The 20,581-nt window shown below is 38.2% G+C and overlaps 1 non-coding gene across 1 annotated transcript; it reads right to left on the reverse strand.

The window, feature by feature from the left end:
* Positions 1-3,143: 3,143 nt before the first annotated feature.
* On the reverse strand, positions 3,144-3,215 carry TRNAC-GCA (transfer RNA cysteine (anticodon GCA)). The gene has a single exon. It is a non-coding gene; the product is annotated as a tRNA-Cys (tRNA).
* Between the last annotated feature and the right edge of the window lie 17,366 nt (positions 3,216-20,581).

A 20,581-nucleotide genomic window follows, 5' to 3' on the forward strand; every position in this document is an offset into this window, starting at 1 on the left:
CACCAGGCTCCTCTGTACATGGAATTCTCCAGGCAAGAATATTAGAGTCAGTTGGCATTTCCTTCTCCAGGGAATCTTCCTGACCCAGGGATCATACCCACGTCTCTTATGTCTCCTGCATTGCCAGATGGGTTCTTTACCACTAGTGCCACCTGGGAAGCCCATAAATGCTTATTAGAGACAGTTCAAATGTGAAATTACACAATCATTTTAGTAGTTATATACCGTCCCAGAAAAAACTTTTGCCATCAACGTAACAATACAGAATCAAATATTCTAATGATATTTTAATGCTTTGTACACATTAGGAAAAAAGTATAAAAAATATTTATTCCCCAATTTATTTTCCAATTATTCAAATTGTTAATCCATAAAGAGTAATATGAATCTATAAACTCTAGCTAATCCTCAAATCTGTTGCCTTAGTTAAAAAAAAAAAATTTGCACCACTTGAACTGAATACCTGTTGATAACAATTCGTGCTGAAAGCATGTTTCCATTTACTATTGTCGTTTTCTTCCCACTATTAGAAGAAATGTTAGAAGCACATACAAATTTGACCTGTGAGTTTTTTTAAAAAAATGCACGTTGCATGCAACTCCAGTTATTCTGATTCAATAGATCTACTATGGAAATTTGGCATCCATAGTTTTCCAAAGTTTCACAAATAATTCAGTCTAAACTGTTTCCGAAGACATGCTGTTTAAACTTTTATGTACCTAATAAATGCAGATTCTGATTCAGTACGTTTGGGCTGGGTCAGTTCTAACAAGTTCCCCAGTGATGGTGACATGGCTGCTCTTCAGAAAACACTGAACTAACAGACCCTATGACTTACTATTCATAGATAATTACAGAAAATAGAAGCCATTTGACATTAAAACCAGGCATGAGCTATTTAGAATAGCATCTAATTTTGTCCCCTATTCCTTACTAAACATCCATTACACACAATCAACATATAATTCAGAACTGGGTAGAAATAAATGCAAGAAAACATCTCTGTGGCATTGATTAGAAAATGAAATGTTCTTTTACTCAAGAACCATGTGCTTTCTTACACAGCAAGCACATTAAATAAAACCAGTTTAAGGAAGTTTAATTATTAATTTAAAAAAAAATCACAGTCCACAGTCTATGATGATGCTTAGAAATGTTTGGTGCCCACAGGAACTCGGGACCGACATTTCCTTCTGCAGTGTCTGAACAGCCTACAACCAAGCATGGGGAAATGCTCACAATGAGCTCTCCATTAACACTTTACCCAAAATGAGCATCAGAATTCAGGGAACTGTCTGAGATCATTCATCTTTAGGAAAATGCAGGTGAAAGACTTAGTTGATGCTGATGTTGAAAGACTAACTGCAAGGCACTCTTTAGGACTGTAGCTGTCTTTGTTCAGTCGCTCAGTTGTGTCCAACTCTCTGCCACCCCATGGACTGCAGCACACCAGGGTTCCCTGTCCTTCACAATCCCCCAGAGCTTGCTCAAATTCATGTCCATTGAGTCAGTGATGTCATCCAATCATCTCTTCCTCTGTTGTCCCCTTCTTGTGCCTTCAATTTTTCCGGCATCAGGGTCTTTTCCAATGAATCGGCTTTTCACATTAGGTGGCCAAAGTATTGAGCTTCAGCTTCAGCATCAGTCCTTCCAAAGAATATTCAGGACTGATTTCCTTTAGGATGGACTGGTTGGATCTCCTTGCAGTCCAAGGGACTCTCAAGAGTCTTCTCCAACACCACAGTTCAAAAGCATCAATTCTTTGGTATTCAGCCTTCTTTATGGTCCTACTGTCACATCCATACATGACTACTGGAAAAATCATAGTTTTGATTAGACAGACCTTTGTTGGTAAAATAATGTCTCTGCTTTTTAATATGCTGTCTAGGTTGGTCACAGCTTTTCTTCCAAGGAGCAAGCATCTTTTAATTTTGTGGCTGCAGTTACCATCTGCCACTGCAAAAATTGAGGAACTTCAATTACTCTTACTCTTAGATTAATTACTTATAAGAGTAAGTCTAAAGTACTTCTGGGCTTCTCTGATAGCTCAGTTGGTAAAGAATATGCCTGCAATGCAGAAGACCCTGGTTCGGTTCCTGGGTCCAGCAGATCCCCTGTAGAAGGGATAGGCTACCCACTCCAGTATACTGGCCTAGAGAATTCTATAGACTGTATAGTCCATGGGGTTGCAAAGTGTTGGACACAACTGAGCAACTTTCACTCACTTTAAGTAATTCTAATATTCTAGCGTATACTTGAAGCCACATAGAATTTCTTAGATTCCTGATACCTGCGAATCTCTTATATCCATAGAATAGGGCCTCATTAAACCTGTTTTTGGGTATAAAAATGTCCCATTAATCCCTTTGATCACTCTAGAAAAAGCTGTTTTTTTAATTTTCTATGAGAATAGATGAAGTGTTCTCATTATTAACTTAACATGCAGATACAGATAAGTCCTGTTAAGACCATGTTCTGTAAAAGATGTTAACTACCTATGAAGCAGCACATACTGTTTTATTTTGTTCTATCACTATTCTTTTTACTTTATTCTCTCCACCCTCAATCCGGCCACATACACCAAGTTCTGTGTTTCTTTGCTTTGAGGAAAGACCAAAAAGAAAAAGAAATATACCCCCCACACAGCTTTTCTTTTGTGTTTTTGTTTCCCCAGCTTAAAGGGACAGAAGTGGGTGACTTCTCATAATTGGTGAAAAAGACAGAATCAGAGATATTAAGCTATCTCATTTCCATAAGGCCTGGGGAGTTGTGGCCCACAGAGTTAACGAGGCCCTAACTGGGCCTGGAGAAGCTAAAACCCAGCACTTGTGGGTGGCTCACCATGCCACAGAGCCTGGTTCATAGGGCATCACAAAGGTAACCTCTGCTGCCCAAACCAAGAGGGATCACTTTTTATATTTTGGTGAGTTTGGAATTCCAGGAAGTGAGGGACCAAGTAACTGAGATTGAATTTCCTGCCAGCCTTGATATCCGGAGATTTAAAAATATTTTTTTGTGTTAGTCAGTCAGTAGTTTCTGATTCTTTGCAACCCCCCAGACTGTAGCCTGCCAGGCTCCTCTCTCCATGAAATTCTCCAGGCAGGAATACTGGAGTGGGTTGCTATTTCCTTCTCCAGGGTATCTTCCCGACCCAGGGATTGAACCTGGGTCTCCTGCATTGCAGGCAGATGCTTTACCGTCTGAGCTAGTAGGGAAGCCCTTAATAAATTTTAGCTAAATTTAAATCAAATAAAAGTAACATTTCTTGAACACCCCAGTTGCTGCAAAATTATACCTGGTGAACTTACATTTGTCCATTCCAGGCATGAGATTATAATAAGATGTATCCACCTATAGTTATAACAATATTTAGGAAAGTTTCTAAGTTGAGACTTTGCAAAATTTAGAGAAAAAAAATTATTGAGAGAAATCAAACCCCTACAATGGACAGAAAGGGAAAGTTCAAATGTATTTTACCTCGTGGTTATGTAAGAACAAACAACTATAGAACAAACTGCTCTTGCTTTGAATTAGGGAATTGGTGAGAATCTCTGGAGTGGTTAAGCAGCTGTTACCTTAACATTAAATTGGGTCTGGATTTACTTCCTCGCATTTTTCAAGCTTGGCTGATTATTAGTGTGAATCAAGCCGATTTTGTTTCTTGTTCAAAGTGACCAGTCACTTCCTCTATCAAGAGCCTCTTTGCTGAAAGATGTTCTGCTTTGCAACTGCAAAGGTTCACGGCCACCTTTAAGATCATTACCAACTAATTTCTCTTGAGTTCCAGTGGTTTCCTCCTTCTTATCGACTTAAAAAATGCCAGCAGTCTATTGTTTTCCTTCTGGGAGAGATGTCTAGGAACTTAGCCCTGGTGCATTCTAGCCTGGGGCCCCTTCATCCTGTTGTGGCGGAGGGAGGGACACTTGAAATTCCAGTTGGTAGAAAGAATCAGTTCCAGCTCAGAATCCCAGGTACAAAGCAATTCTTTTTCAGGAAGAACTGAACTTCCATAACAGGGACTTTTCACATGTGAAGGTTTTCACTTGGAGCTGTTATCACATGGACTACCAAGGTACTCTTCACTTTTCCACCGTGTGTTTTCCTTTAAACTTTGTATTGTAATGTGTACCTGAAGCTAAACAAATACGTAAATAAACTTCCATTTCCTATAAGCAAAGATAAGCTGAAAATATCACTAGCAGATAATCAACTTTTAACCATGAAAAATCTACTTATCACTTCATAAAAATGCTTTTCATAGAATACCTCATCTAGGCCCAATTCAATAACATATTCTAAACTCCTCTTCTTCAAGTGTTATAGATTGTTCTTTAAAAACACTATATATTTAATTTATTATACTACATATGTGTCTATTGCTAAATATTTTCCCATACGTGTCAGAGACTTCAAAAGTGAAATCTTATTTTAATCAGAGAAAACCCACTATTACAAAAACCCACTATTCAAAGCCATGCATAAATAATGAACCATCTTAGGAAGTTTTCTGAAAAGCTATTTATTATATTAACATAAGTAAAACTTTCTATATGGATATTCTAACAAATGCTCTGTGAATATAACTCCTTTAGACTCAGGAAGCCTGGGGGAAACAAAACAAAGCAAAATTCTTACAACTATGCAAACCAGAGGCTGCTTAATTTGGTAAACAACAAAGGTACCTGAGTGCAGCACCGATTTATTTTAGAAATTAAAGCTCTCAGACAGGGACCTCCCTGGTGGTCCAGTGATTAAGAATTCATCTTGCAATGAAGTGGCTGGGGGCTTGATCCCTGGTCAGGGAACTAAGATCCCACATGCTGCAGAACAGCTGAGTCAGTGCACCATAATAGAGAGCTGCATGCCTCAACTAAGATCCTGCATGCTGCCACTAAGACAACACAACTGAACAAACAATTTGTTAAAGAAAACTGTTAAGATTTTATCTGAATCAAACTGACTTTCTCCCAATCTTTTTTAGGTCTGGATGGTACTCTATGCTGTTCCCTCTCAGTCATGGAATTGTTTCCATTCTAGCTCTAACCTTCCAGTGAGGCAGAATCTTGAAAGGAAGCTGACTTGACTTTAAAGTCAATTCTTTTATCTATTTTACTGTGTAATATTTGTGTTATACTGTTACTTTTATATGTTTATATGTGGATTTCCTGGTGGCTCAACGGTAGGGAATCCGTCTGCCAATGCAGAAGCCACGGGTTTGATCCCTGGGTCAGAAATGGCAACCCATGCCAGTACTCTTGCCTAGAAAATCTCATGGACAGAGAAACCTGGCAGGCTACAGTCCATGGAGTCTCAAAGAGTTGGACATGACTTAGTGACTGAATAATAACATTATAATGCTACCATAGTTAAACATCCAGATTATATATTATCTGCAATATTGTGATTTATAAGAAATACGTATGTTTGGTCACTCAGATGATCAAAATATTTCTCATATATATCTGGTCTTCATCCACAGTTCTAGGCTCACAGCTCTCAAATCCCAAATTTCCTGAGCAATGGGTGCATCTTTTATTATTGTACGTTGTCTCTTGTCCTCAGTTCTTGAAAATGCTTCAGAGCCACAAAGGTGAAATGAGTGTTGAGTTATTCAGAAGTCCCTTTCCACATAACTGATTTACTTTAATTAAGGTAGCTTTTGAAAACACCTCAGAAAGTGAGCTGGTGGCAAGGAAGACCAGTCTTGAAGAGGGGGTTGATTTACAGGGAGGAAAGGAGGGCTAGATTGCTTGGCCAATCAATCATCATTGACTGATGATTTAATCAATCATGCTTAAGTAATGAGGACTCCAAAAAAACCCAAAGGAGAAGGTTGAGAGAGTTTCCAAGCTGGGGAATTAGAACATTTCCATATGCTACAGTGCTGGACCATAAGCTCCTTGAGGACAGAAGTTCTTCTGTTTGGGATCTCACCCTATGAAATCCTTCATCTGGCTGTGGATCTGTATATCCTTTAATAGCCTTTGTTGTTGTTGTTCAGTCACTAAGTTGTATCCAGCTCTTTGCTACCCCATGGTCTGCAGCAGGTCAGGCTTCCCTGTCCTTCACTATCTCCGAGTTTGCTCAGATTCATGTCCATAGAGTCAGTGATGCTATCCAACCATCTTATCCTCTGTCATCCCTTTTTCTTCCCCTCAGTCTTTCCCAGCACCAGGGCTTTTCCAGTGAATAGGCTCTTGACATCAGCTGGACAAAGTATTGGAGCTTCAGCTTTAGCATCAGTCCTTCCAATGAATATTCAGGGTTTATTTCCTTTAGGATTGACTAGTTTGATCTCCTTGCAGTCCAAAGGACTCTCAAGAGTCTTCTCTAGCACCAAAGTTCAAAAGCATCAATTCCTTGGTGCTCAGCCTTCTTTATGGTCCAACTCTCACATCCATACATGGCTACTAGGAAAAACACAGATTTGGCTATACAGACCTTTGTCTGTAAAGTGATATCTCTTCTTTTTAAATACACTATCTAGGTTTGTCATAGCTTTCCTTCCAAGGAGCAAGCATCTTTTAATTTAGTGGCTACAGTCACAGTCCATTGTCATTTTGGAGCCCAAGAAAATAAAATCTGTCACTGTTTCCACTTTTTACCCATCCATTTGGCATGAAGTGATGAGATCAGATGTCATGATCTTTGTTTTTTGAATGTTGAATTTTAAGACAGTTATTTCACTCTCTTCTTTCACCTTCATCAAGATGCTCTTTAATTCCTCTTTACTTTCTTCCATTAGAGTGGTATCACCTGCATATCTGAGATTGTTGACATGTCTCCAGGCAATCTTCATTCTAGCTTGTGATTCATCCAGCTGGGCATTTCACGTGATGTGGTCTGCATATAAATTAAAGAAGCAGGATGAAAAAATACAGCCGGGATGTACTCCTTTCCAATTTGGAAGCGGTCAGTTATTCCATATCCTGTTCTAACTACTGCTTCTTGTCCTGCATACAGGTTTCTCAGGAGATGGGTAAGATGGTCTGGCATTCCCATCTCTTTATGAATTTTCCACAGTTTGTTGCGATCCACACAGTCCACAATCAAAGGCTATAACATAGTCAATGAAGCAGAAGTAGATGTTTTTCTGGAATTCCCTTTCTTTTTCTATGATCCAGTAGATTGTGGCAATTTGATCTCTGGTTCCTCTTCTTTTTCTAAATGCAGCTTGTATATCTGGAAGTTCTCAGTGCATGTACTATTGAAGCCTAGCTTGAAGGATTTTGAGCATTATCTTGCTAGCATGTGTAATGAGTGCAATTATATGGTTGTTTGAAGATTCTTTGGCATTGCCATTCTTTGGGATTGAAATGAAAACTGACCTTTACCAGTCCTGTGGCCATTGCTGGTTTTCCAAATTTGCTGGCATATTCAGTGCAGCACTTTAACAGCATCATCTTTTAGGTTTTAAAATAACTTAGCTAGAATTCCGTCACTTCCACTAGCTTTATTCATAGTAATACTTCCTAAGGACCACTTTACTTCACACTCCAGGATGTCTGGCTTTAGGTGACCACATCATAGTGGTTATTCCAGTCATTAAGATCTTTTTTGTATAATTCCTCTGTGTATTCTTGCCACTTCTTCTTAACCTCTTATAAATTGGTAATCTAGCAAGTAAACATGTTTCCACAGTTCTGTGAAACAGTCTAGCAAATTATTCAAAATGATAAGGGTGTCATAGGAATGTCTGATCTATAACCAGTTGCTCAGAAGTATAAGTAACAACCTGGACTTGCAGTTGTCATCTTGAATTGGAGGCGTTATTAGAACCTCAAATCTGAAGCTGGTTGGTCAGGAGCAGTTACAACTCAGGTTTGCGTTTGGTGCCTGAAGTGGAGGCAGTCCTACCCTTTACTTGTAGAATCTGATGCTGTCTCCGGATAGAATTGAGTTGATTTCTCATCTGAGAATTGCTTGTTGACACACACATATTGGAATTGGGTCCAGGATCCAAAATGTTATTTACATAACATTCACATTGTATTAGGTATTATAAGTAACGTAGAGATGACTTAGCGTTTAGGAGAGAATGTGAGTAGGTTAAGCAAATACAGGACATTTATAAAAGGGACTTGAGCATCAGTAGATTTTGGTATCCATGGGTGGGAGGTGGGGAGAGGCCCTGGTGGATATGAAGTGATGACTATATTTTAATCTCCATTTGTTTGAGTCCTTTGCCTACATCTCAGTTGGTTCATAGGAGGAGTAGCAAGTAAGATAATAAAAGTCATTTGTTGCCCTCTCCCCACCACCCCACATCAAAGACCAATAAATATTTATGTAGCCTTTCTTCCTAGGCCAATGGTTGCTATGCACTGCTTTATTAATTTCTTGACTTTAAGCCATTTTTATTTTCTAGTATAGTTCACATTCAATCATGGTATGTTATTATATTAAAATCATGTTGTATTACATTTGCTGTATATTTAGAATGTTTACATTGTTTGTCTTAACTGAGAAACAACTGCAGATTTCTATACTTTGTAAGATTTTGCTGCTGCTGCTGCTGCTGCTAAGTCGCTTCAGTCGTGTCCGACTCTGTGCAACCCCATAAACAGCAGCGCACCAGGCTCCCCTGTCACTGGGATTCTCCAGGCAAGAACACTGGAGTGGGTTGCCATTTCCTTCTCCAATGCATGAAAGTGAAAAGTAAAAGTGAAGTTGCTCTGACTCTTCGCGACCCCATGGACTGCAGCCTACCACGCTCCTCCATCCATGGGATTTTCCAGGCAAGAGTACTGGAGTGGGGTGCCATCGCCTTCTCCGAAGATTTTGCTAGTAGGTTTATATTAGCTGAGTTAGAAAATTTTCTTCTTTTCCTAAGCACTTTATATTTTCTCTTTTCTGAATGTTTAGAGGAATTCACCTGTAAAACTATCAAAATGGAAACCTTAAAAAAATAACACAATTTTTAATTATTTCTCAGCTTGGAGGTTTTTTGAAGTTTTCTAATTATTTTAGAATCTATCTTATCAGTTTATATTTTCTATAAAATATATATCATTAAGTTTTATAACATTGCAGGAGACACAAGAGACATGGGTTTGATCCCTGGGTCAGGAAGATCCCTTGGAGTAGGAAATGGAAACCTACTTCAGTATTCTTGATTGGAAAGTTCCATGGACAAAGGAACCTGGCTCACTATAGTCCATGAGTCACAAAGACTCAGACACAGCTGAGCACACACACACACACACACACATACAAAAAATATAGTTATATAATAGCCAATTAAAATTTTTTATAGATATCTCACTTTAACACGCTAATTCTTTTTTGTTGTTATTTAGATTTACCAGCATGTTTTATATATTTGATGTATTTGAAAGGTCCAGTTCCTAGCTTTTAACACTGTCTATAGATCTTTAATTTGCAGTTACTTATTTTATGTATTCTGTTAGTTTCTTTCTCCTGCTTTCCTTAAATTTTACAGCTCATTTTCAAATGTTTTGAGGTTTGAAATCATTTCTTTTCATTCATTTGTATTTAATAATAGAAACAACAGAGGCTAGTGTTTTCTAGATTGGCTTTGATGCTTTACTGTAAGTTTTAACACACTAAAATTTCACTGTTCTTATTTTCTGGGTAGTCTTTCCACTATCTTTACTATCTGTAAATTTTCTCTTTGTTCATGAGTTGCTTAGAAATAATTGAACTTATTTTCTTTAAACCTACCCTATTAATCTCTCTTTTCATTTATTTTTCCTTGTGTTCAGGTAACCCATTTTAGTTTCAGACTCAGACTTTCTTCACCCGATTAACACTTCTTTTATATTTACCTTAGAACTTCTTTGGCTTTTTTTCTCTTTTTGAGTAATATAGGCATATTGAATTCCTTCCTTCTGTCAACCCAAATGAAGAGATAAACTGAGACAAGCTCAAATTACAAGGCACTGAGTTTATTCGAGAATAGAAAAGGAATAGCAATTTGGGAAATACATGCTGTGGCAAGCTACAGACAAGTCTGTTGAGGGTTTGGGATGGGTTGTAGTTATGGGCAAGGAGTGCAAAAAGAGAAGTCCAGCCAGAGACCAAGCAGGAAGTTCCCTGGCTTGAGAATGGCCAGGGATTTTTAGCAGATGTTCATTGAGATAATCCTTAGTCATTTGTAAATGAGGCATTTATGGGAAGGCAGTCTCGCAGTTCTTAAGTACCATTCTTCTGAGGGTGCACGTGTGAGATTCTCCATTTCAGAGTCTCCCGTTCCATTTTAGATTGAAATTCTTTCATGTGTCTGTACTTCATCTTTTCTTTCATCATTTTAATGTTTCTCTTTATTTGGGCTCTTGCACAATTTATTGAACGTGTCAAACTCTCAAAATTTACTTTGCTAAAATGCACAAACTTTTCTTCAAGAGGTCTTTCACTGTTTCTTATTTGGTAGCCATCTTTTTTTTTTTTTTAGTCTCCTTTAAATGATCGTTGAGTTGCCCATGGTTGGGCTTTTTCATCACTGACCGTATTGGTTACATAATGTAGTACATTCTAGAATCTGACTGAGTAAACGAAGTTTGAAAATTTACATCTTAGAGTAAGTTCTAATGTTTCAGAGCAGTCCCCTTCCTTTGTCCTAAAAATAACTGGTGTGCCTAATGATTTTTCTGTCTCCTCAGACACATCTGAGACAAAGAAAATTCTCTTATTACCCACAAATAGAAGCTGATAGGGAACTATCAAGGACTATGTGGGTTTCTCTGTTCAAAATCTTTCTAGCATAAAAACACACAAATAGCAAGAGTTAAGATTTACTGTAATCATACTTTGCTAGTTCAGAGGTACAGTGGCCTGGGGAGAAATAGGAAGTATCTGAAGCCAAAGACAGCAAGTAGTGGCCAGGAATTAGCTGGCAGAGGACCACCATTCTTTGCCTGGCACATTGCATCTGTTAGAAGCTAGCCAATGAAGAGCCCCATTCCTTACCTAGTGGGCCAAATAGGCAGGGAGTAAATGCCACTTTGGGCGCCTCTGCTTGCCATGACCTCCTGGAACCAACTGTGTTTCCCAGAAGCGGTAATAGGATCCACATTGTTCCACTGACTTTGGATGGTGGAAAAGGGAAAGGGCTGGTGGCTCACATGGATTTTGCCAGGTCTTCTGCATTTGCTCTCAGTACTTCACCTGTGGAGGATCATGTGTTCCATCCACGATTTCTTTATTTCAATCCTGTTTATTCAAGCAACTCAAAATTCCTCAAAGTTTCTCTGAGAGGAAAAAAATCACTGCTTCCTGGGTTATCAGATTTAATGAAGTTACTCCTTACTTTTATATTTCATTGGTAATTTTATTTCAAGTAGTATGATCATTAGTCTTATATGCTTAACTAACACTCTTTGTTAATGTAGAACTTTTCTGTCAGTTTTTGACATTAAAATGCCTTCTGTTGACATTCCATAGTATGGTTCTATGCTTTCTGTTTTATCTCTTCCTCTGATTATGAAGTCTCTGAAAACAGTGCTTAACAACTGAGTCAGTTTGTCCTTTGACATCTGGGAAAATACTAGACTTACTTTTGTCCATGAGTGGAAGAAAAGTCTATGTTGCTCTCTTCACATTTTCCCCAGCTTCCAGCATGGTTTAAAACAGCTGCAGAGAGAGTTTTGTTCCAGGACTTCAGAGATTCCTTTAGCCATTTTGTTCAGAGCGAATATATTTCCTCCATGGATTAACAATAATCCATTTCATTTTGCATAACAAATTTCTTTCACTTTAAATCTAAAGAGTAGGCTATGTTGGAGGTTCACTTTTTTGCCCCAGTTTTATTGAAGTACAGCACTGTATAAATTTAAGATACACAACATAATGATTTGACTTACATATATCATGAAAGGATTATAACAATAGGTTTAGTGACCATCCATCATTTCATACAAACATGAAAGAAACAGAAAAAATATTTTTCTTCAGGATTTATTCTCTTAAGGACTTTCCTTTATAAAGTAGAGCAGGGTTAATTATCTTATCATCGTTAATACTTATTTATCTTATAGCTGGAAATTTTATACCTTTGACTACCTTCATATAACTCCCCTTCCCTGTCCCCTCACCTTCTGCATGCCCACCCTGTTTCTCAGTTGTGTCTGACTCTTTGTGACTTCAATGACAGTAACTCGCCAGGCTCCTTTGTCTGTGGGATTATCCTGGCAAGAATACTGGAGTGCGTTGCTATTTCCTTCTCCAGGGGATCTTCCTCACCCAGGGATCAAACCTTCGTCTTCTGCAGCTCCTGCATTGGCAGGAGGATTCGAAACCCGTCCCCTCACCTCTGGTAGCCACAAATTATGATGTGATTTCCTATGAGATGTTTTTGTTCATTTGTTATTGAAGTTAATTGACCTACAACACTATATTATTTCCTGGTGCATACAATAGTGATTCAATATTTCCATACATTTCAAAACGATTACCATGATAATTCTAGTTGCCATCTGCCACTATACAAAGATATTGCATAATTATTGACTATATTCTCCGTGCTTCCCATTTCATACTGTGACATTTATTTTGTACCTCTTAATTTCTCTCACTTACTTTTCTCCTCCCTCGCCCATCTCCCCTCTAACAACTACTTTTTGTTCTCTATATCCATATTCTATTTTTATTTGATTCAGGTCAGTTCAGTTCAGTTCAGTCGCTCAGCTGTGTCCAGCTCTTTGCGACCCCATGAATCACAGCATGCCAGGCCTCCCTGTCTATCACCAACTCCCGGAATTCACTCAGACTCATGTCCATCGATTCGGTGATGCCATCCAGCCATCTCATCCTCTGTCATCCCCTTCTCCTCTCCACATATAAGTGAAATCATACAGTATTATTTCCTTGTCTGACTTGTTTTACTTAGCATAATACCTTCTAGGTCCATCTATGTTGTCCCAAGTGGCAAGATTTCATTCTGTTTTATGGCTGAGTAATACTGCACTGTGTGTCTGGGTGTGTATCTCACATTTTTATCCATTCATCTATCCATGGTCACTTAATTGCTTTCATAACTTGGCTATTGTAAATAGTGCTGCAATAAACACTGGCATACATTAGTCATTTCTAATCAGGGTTTTCCTTTTCTATAGACTAAATACCTAGGAGTAGAAATGCTGAATCATACGGTAGCTTAATTTTAATTTTTTTTTTTTTTTAGAAATCTCCAAGACCCTGATGCTGAGAGGGATTGGGGGCAGGAGGAGAAGGGTATGACAGAGGATGAGATGGCTGGATGGCATCACCGACTCAATGGACATGAGTTTTGGGTAAACTCCGGGAGTTGGTGATGGACAGGGAGGCCTGGCGTGCTGCGATTCACGGGGTCGCAGAGTCGGACACAACTGAGTGACTGAACTGAACTGAACTGAACTGAATACTGTTTTCCACAGTGGCTGCATCTATTTACATTCTCACCACTGGTGCACGGGGGTTTCCTGTTCTCCATGTCTGGCCAATGCTTAATATTTGTTGTCTTTTTTATAATAGCAATCCTGACAGGTATGAAGGAATATCTCACTGTGGTTTTAGTTTGCATTTCCCTGATGATTAGCAATGTTGAACATCTTTTCATGTGTCTGTTAGCCATCTGTTGTCTTCTTTGGAAAAAAATATTTATTCAGGTCTTCTACCATCTTTTAATCAGCCTTTTTGTTTTATTTTGAGTTGTATGAGTTCTTTGTATATTTTAGATATTAACCCCTGTTGGATATGCCATTTGCAAATATCTTTGCCATTCAGCAGGCAGAGTTTTTATTTTGTTGATAGTTTCCTTTGCTGTGCAAAACCTTTTCGGTTTGATGTATTCATTTATTTTTGCTTTCTTCCCCCTTGCCTAAGGAGACATATACAGTAAATATTGCTAAGATTCATGTCAAAGAGTGTGTTGCCTCTGTTTTCTTCCAGAAGTCTTATGGTTTCAGGTCTTATTAATACATTTAAGTCTTTAATCTATTTTGAGTTTGTGTGTATGTTGTGAAAAAGTAATCCAGTTTGATTTTTTTTGCATGCAGTTGTCCACTTTTCCCAACACCATTTAGTGAAGAGTCTGTCTCTACCCCATTGCTGCCTACTTTTTTGCAGGTTAATTGAGCTTATAAATATGGGTTTATTTCTGGGCTCTCTGTTTGATTCCATTCATCTATGTGTTTGCTTTTGTGCAAGTACCATACTGTTTTGATTACTGTATCTTTGTAGTATAGTTTGACATCAGGGAGCATGGTATATCCTCTTTTGTTCTTTTTTCTTAAGATTGTCTTGCTCTTTTGTTTCCAAACAAATTTTAGAATTATTAGTTCCAGTTTTGTGAAAAATGCCGTTGGTATTTTTTTTTCATTTTCATTTATTTATTTATTTTTACTTTACAATACTGTATTGGTTTTGCCATACACTGACATGAATCCACCATGGGTGTACATGAGTTCCCAACCCTGAACCCCCCTCCCACCTCTCTCCCCCTATCATCTCTCTGGGTCATCCCAGTGCACCAGCCCGAAGCATCCCGTATCCTGTGTCGAACCTAGACTGGCGATTCGTTTCTTACACGATAGTATACATGTTTCAGTGCCATTCTCCCAGCCATTGGTATTTTGATAGGGATTGCCCTGAATCTGTAAATTGCCTCAGGTAGAATGTCATCTTAACAATATTAATTCTTCCAGTCTATGAGTGTGATGTATCTTTTTATCTGTTTGTATCATCTTCAATGTATTTCACCAGTGTCTCCTACTTTTCCAAGTACAAGTCTTTTACTTCCTTAATTAGATTTATTCTCAAATATTTTATTCTTTTTGATGCAATTGATATTTCTCGATTAGCCATCCCATTGATTGATTAAGAGCTAAATCAATATTCCCTTTCTCTTTCACTGTTTAAGTCACAGGATCAGTTCAGGGAGCTATTTCAGTAAGGGTCACTTTTGACTTCATAGACTACTAAGTGAAGCTATTTTCCTCAGATAACTAGAAATCTGGTAGTAATATGCCCAGGCTAGCATAGTCACTGGAAAATATTGTGAAGATGTGGCTGTGCATCTCTTTATCCTACTCTCCCTAGTGTGTAAGCTGCGGCCCTACAATTATGCCCTCATAGTCAGAGGATTATTCCTGCACTCTGGGTTTAGAACTGGTGTTACAAAAAGGAAGGATAAATGAGAAACAGTGAAGATAATATTTTGCACTTTCTCTGTAAGAGACTTGGGTTTGATCCCTGGGTTGGGAAGATCCCTGGAGAAGGGAAAGGCTACCCACTCGAGTGTTCTGGCCTGGAGAATTCCATAGACTGTATAGTCCATGGGGTCACAAAGAGTCAGACATGACTGAGCAACTTTCACTGTAATCCTAACTGGCCACAGTTGTATTCCATAGCCAGCTCTAGTTTCAAGTATGTCGGCATATTGAATTATTTTAGGTGGGTCATTGCCTCCCTTAACAAAATTGAGGACCTTTCAATAACAGAAACAAGCCACAGACATTGAATAGACAAAGAACATTGTCTGCTGAACAGCCTTCTCTGACAGAAGCATCTTCTTTGGTCTAAATAGTGTATTTCTAGAGACTGGTTCTATAACAGCTGATTCCTACTAGTTACATGAGTTGTATGTAATGGCTCTATAAATATCTGAACAACGTGAATACTATGCTTATTTTAAATTATCACAGAAATAACTTTTGTTCCATGAACAATTTAAATATGTTCTTCTTCACATAAACAATTTTAAAAATTTACACAATGTACTTACTGATATTCACCCTAAAATTTCTATTGAATTTACTGCTTCAAATCTTTCACATCATTTTCAAGAACACAATTTCCTCCAAACCTGTCATATTTCAGAATATCCCACTTGATGTCTACTTTACTGAGAATACTTAAGCCATTTCTTCTCCTGTAAGTTCAGCTCTTCTCCTCAAAAACTGAACTGACCTAGCCTTTTTTCCACAAGAAAGGAAAAAAGGACCAGATCTCTATTTTAACAGTAATTTTTAAAAATTGCTGTTTTTTTTAATGAGCATCTTATTTTACAGTAGTTTATGATTTACAGAAAATTTGCAAAGATAGTACAGAGAATTCCCATAAACCCCATTCAGTTTCTCCTGTAATTAACATCTTGCATGTAGGCATGCTCAGTCACTCAGTCATGTCCAACTCTTTGCAACCCCACAGACTGTAGCCTGCCAGGCTCCTCTATCAGTGGGATTCTCCAGGCAAGAATACTGGAGTGGGTTGCCATTTCCTCCTCCAGGGGATCTTTATGACCCAGGGATTAAACCCACATCTCCTGCATTGCAGGCAGATTCTTCACCACTGAGTCACCAGAGAAGCCCATAGTAGAATACATTTGTCACAGTTGATGAGCCAATATTGACATTTTATTAACTTATTCCTTTTTTTTCGTCCATGCCACACAACTTGCAGGATTTAGTTCCCCTACCAGGGAATCAAACCTGGGCTCTGGCAGTAACCACTGGATCCCTAGGGAATTTCAATACTTTATTAACTAGAGTCTATACTTTCTTCATATGTTTGTTTTTACCTGATGCCCCTTTTCTCTTCTAGAATCACACTCAGAATACCACATTACAGTTAGTTGTCTTATCTGCTTAGATTCCTCTTGTAATTTGGTGAAATATCTCTGAGACGGATAATGATCACACTGGGATTATAAACTTTGGGGAGGAAGACCACAGAGGTAAAGTCCTTTTCATCACATTATGTCAAGGGTACATGCTGTCACTATGACTTTATTCTTGATATTAGTCTTGATCCTTTACTGAGGTAGCGTCTTCAAGTTTCTCTCCTGTGAAGTTATTTTTTTCTAGGTTGTTCTCTTTGGACCGAAGTCATTAGATATATCCCACACTTAAGAAGTAGGGAGTTAGTCTCCTGCTCCTTGAGAGGGAGAGTAGTTACATAAATCATTTGGAATTCTTCTGCTTAGGACACTTGTCTGTTCTCCCCAAATTATTCCTTTATGATCATTTATTTATATCATCATGGACTCACAGGTATTTATTTTATACTCTGTATTATCATCCAATACTATATTTTGTCATTGTTCAAACTGTTCCAATTCTGGCCATCAGGAGCTCTTCAGTTGAATCTGGTGCCCTTTGACATACTCCCATCCCTGGTATCTGCGTTTTTGTTTGGTTAGTTTTTTCAGCACTTCCATACTTTTTTGGTACTATATGTTATTCCGAGATCATTTTGTATGTCTCCTACCTGAGCCCTGGAATCAGCTATTTCTCCAAAAAACTTTGGTTCCTTTTACTAGAAAATGGTATTAGAAACTACAACCTGATTTAATATCATTTCACAGTGTGTATAAATCAAAATCAAACCATCATACTGTACCTTGAATTTATATATTAAGGCACATCAATTATTTCCCAGTAAACTTGGAAAAAATACACAATGTACCCTCTTCCCTAAAAAAGAGAAAGAAATTGAGACCTGGATGATAGGTACAAATTTACTTTTAGGTGCCATTTGTGATATAGTGTGGGAAGTGCACTTGAATTGGATTTAAACTTGGAGTGAGGGAAACAGATTCAAACTTGGTTCTATCATTTTTTTAACGGTGTAATTTTCACTATGTTACTTAAATTCTAGGATGCTTCATTTCCTTCTATGTAGGCAGTAGTAATAATAGCTAATATCTGTAAAACACGGTTTGTCAGCCTTGGCAATATTGACATATGTGTCAGAGGATTCTTTGTTGTGAGGCACCATCCTGTGCATTGTAGAATATTTAACAGCATCTCTGGTCTCCACCCACTAGATGCCAGTAGCATACTCCTGTCAAAAATGATTCCAGACATTGCTAAATATCCACTTGGGAACAAAACTATCCCAGTTTAAAACTGCTGCAGCAGAATATTCTCAGGAATTAAAGACTTCAGATACATTATTTCTTTAGTCCTTACAAAACCCCCATGAGATTGAAATTATTTTACAGATAAGGAAAGTGAAGGAAAAAGTAAAAAACTTTCTCAGGTGTTCCTAGCTACCTAGATATGCTGAGGTTTGAGCCTAGAAAGTCTAACTACAAAACTCATGGTCTTAACAGCAATACCACAATGGCCTTTATAAAAGATATAAATAATAATTCTGCCCTTACAGAGCTGTAATGAGAATTAAATGGAATATCATCTACAAGAACATTTCACATGGTACTTAGTGTAGAGGGGGCATTCAGTAAATGTTGGGGAGATCTGTGTATCTGAATCACCTCTTTCCTCCATAGCAAGTTTTCTCTACTTATTATATTTCTTTTGGTATTTACTTTTTGTTCTTACTTCTAAAAGTTTCTTACCTCTACAAGCTTCTTACCTTCTGCCTACAAATGTACTTAGATCTTTTCCTAAGAAAAAACGAATTTTCCCTTCATTAGTCTTCTCTTTCAAGGTATTATATTTTAACATAATGTTCATATCTATTTCCTCTTATAATCATTTACTCATTTCATAATGCTCTAAAGTCTGACTCCCTTTCTGCCTGTGAATTCCTGCTGACCTAATCAGAATGATAGCACCAAAGGGAGTTTGACAGACATATACAGTCACCCTCTGTTTGTACAGATGAGAAGGTTGACGCAATGCTTCACGATATGCCAACTAACCAGTTATTTTTTAAAAAGCCCTTTGTGTTTTCATATGAAGTTGCTAAACTTCATATGAAGTTGCTAAACATTCCCTTTTCAAACTTCCTTTTTTATTTTTGTAACATATTTTACACTATGCTTTCTGTGTGTGTTAGCTGCTCAGTCCTGTCCAACTCTTTATGATCCCATGCGCTGTAGCCTGCCAGGCTCCTCTGTCCATGGAATTCTCCAGGCAAGAATACTGGAGCGGGTTGCCATTTTCTATTCCAGGGGATCTTCCTGACCCAGGGATCAAACTCAGGTCTCCTGATTTGCAAGCAGACTCCTTATAGTTTGAGCTACCAGGAAAGAACTATGTTTTCTACTATGTATCCAACCGTAACCTTTTCCACATTCTTCAGTTCAGTTCAGTTTAGTCGCTCAGTCATGTCCGACTCTTTGCGACCCCATGAACTGCAGCACGCCAGGCCTCCCTGTCCATCACTAACTCCCGGAGTTCACTCAGACTCACGTCCATCGAGTCCGTGACGCCATCCAGCCATCTCATCCTCTGTCGTCCCCTTCTCCTCCTGCCCCCAATCCCTCCCAGCATCAGAGTCTTTTCCAATGAGTCAACTCTTCGCATGAGGTGGTCAAAGTACTGGAGTTTCAGCTTCAGCATCATTCCCTCCAAAGCAATCCCGGAGCTGATCTCCTTCAGAATGGACTGGTTGGATCTCCTTGCAGTCCAAGGGACTCTCAAGAGTCTTCTCCAACACCACAGTTCAAAAGCATCAATTCTTCGGTGCTCAGCTTTCTTCACAGTCCAACTCTCACATCCATACATGACCACAGGAAAAACCATAGCCTTGACTAGACAGACCTTTGTTGGCAAAATAATGTCTCTGCTTTTAAATATGCTATCTAGGTTGGTCATAACTAGTTTCTTTTCTTCTCTTACATATAAACATTCAGCAAGGTGATTTCCTTAACTATGCTTAATCTCTTTTCATTAACTATTTTGTCTCCCCTGACCCCAGCAGTCATATATATTTCTCTCAGATCTGTACATCTTACCTACTCCATATTCTGAGCCACAGGCTCACAGCTTCAATTACCTAATGAAAATTCTCACTTTGATGTCCTACAACTACCTTGAACAACATCTATAAAGTGGAAGTCGTCATGTTTACCACTAAAGTATTCCTTTTAACATTCTCAGTTTTCTTGCTAGGAAACAAATCATTGTTACCTATTTTAATCTTCTTTTAAATTTCTATCACCCTTGTATCAACTATTTATCAGATTATATACATTTTTACCCCTGAGGTCTTTAGTATTTCTTTGTTTCACTCCAATTTCTGTTACTCTAGTTTAAGCTTTGTAAAATTATGCCTGGAATATTTATATAATACAATAAACAGCCTTCTACTTCAGTTTTTTTTCTTCCCCAAATAATCTTGAAAACCATAACACATTAAGCTGTTGAAAAGCAACACAGTATGAGTACTGTGATAGGTGGCTCAAAAACTATCAGTGGCTCCCCATAACCAAAACACCTGCAGTTCAATACAAGACCTGTGCAGTTCAGTGCACTAGCCACTAACCGCCTGTGGCTATTGAGCCCGAAGCATGGTTATTAAAAAGGGAGATGATGCAACTAAAGATTATCATATTAAGTGAAGTAAGTCAGAAAGAGAATGACAAATACCATATGATATCACTTACATGTGAAATCTAAAATATGACACAAATTAATCTATGAAACACAAACAGAGGTATGGACATAAGAGAATAGACTGGTGGTGGAAGAGGGATAGACTGGGAGTTTGGGATTAGCAGATGCAAACTGGTATATATAGAATGGATAAGCAACACGGTCCAACCATACAGCGCGGGGAGTTGTATTCAATATCCTGTGACAACATAATGGAAAAGAACATGAAAAGGAATCCATGCATAACTGAGTTACTTTGCTGTACAGCAGTAATTAACACAACATTGTGAATCAATTAT

The sequence above is a fragment of the Budorcas taxicolor genome, chromosome 6, assembly GCF_023091745.1.
Source record: "Budorcas taxicolor isolate Tak-1 chromosome 6, Takin1.1, whole genome shotgun sequence".
NCBI lineage: Eukaryota > Metazoa > Chordata > Mammalia > Artiodactyla > Bovidae > Budorcas > Budorcas taxicolor.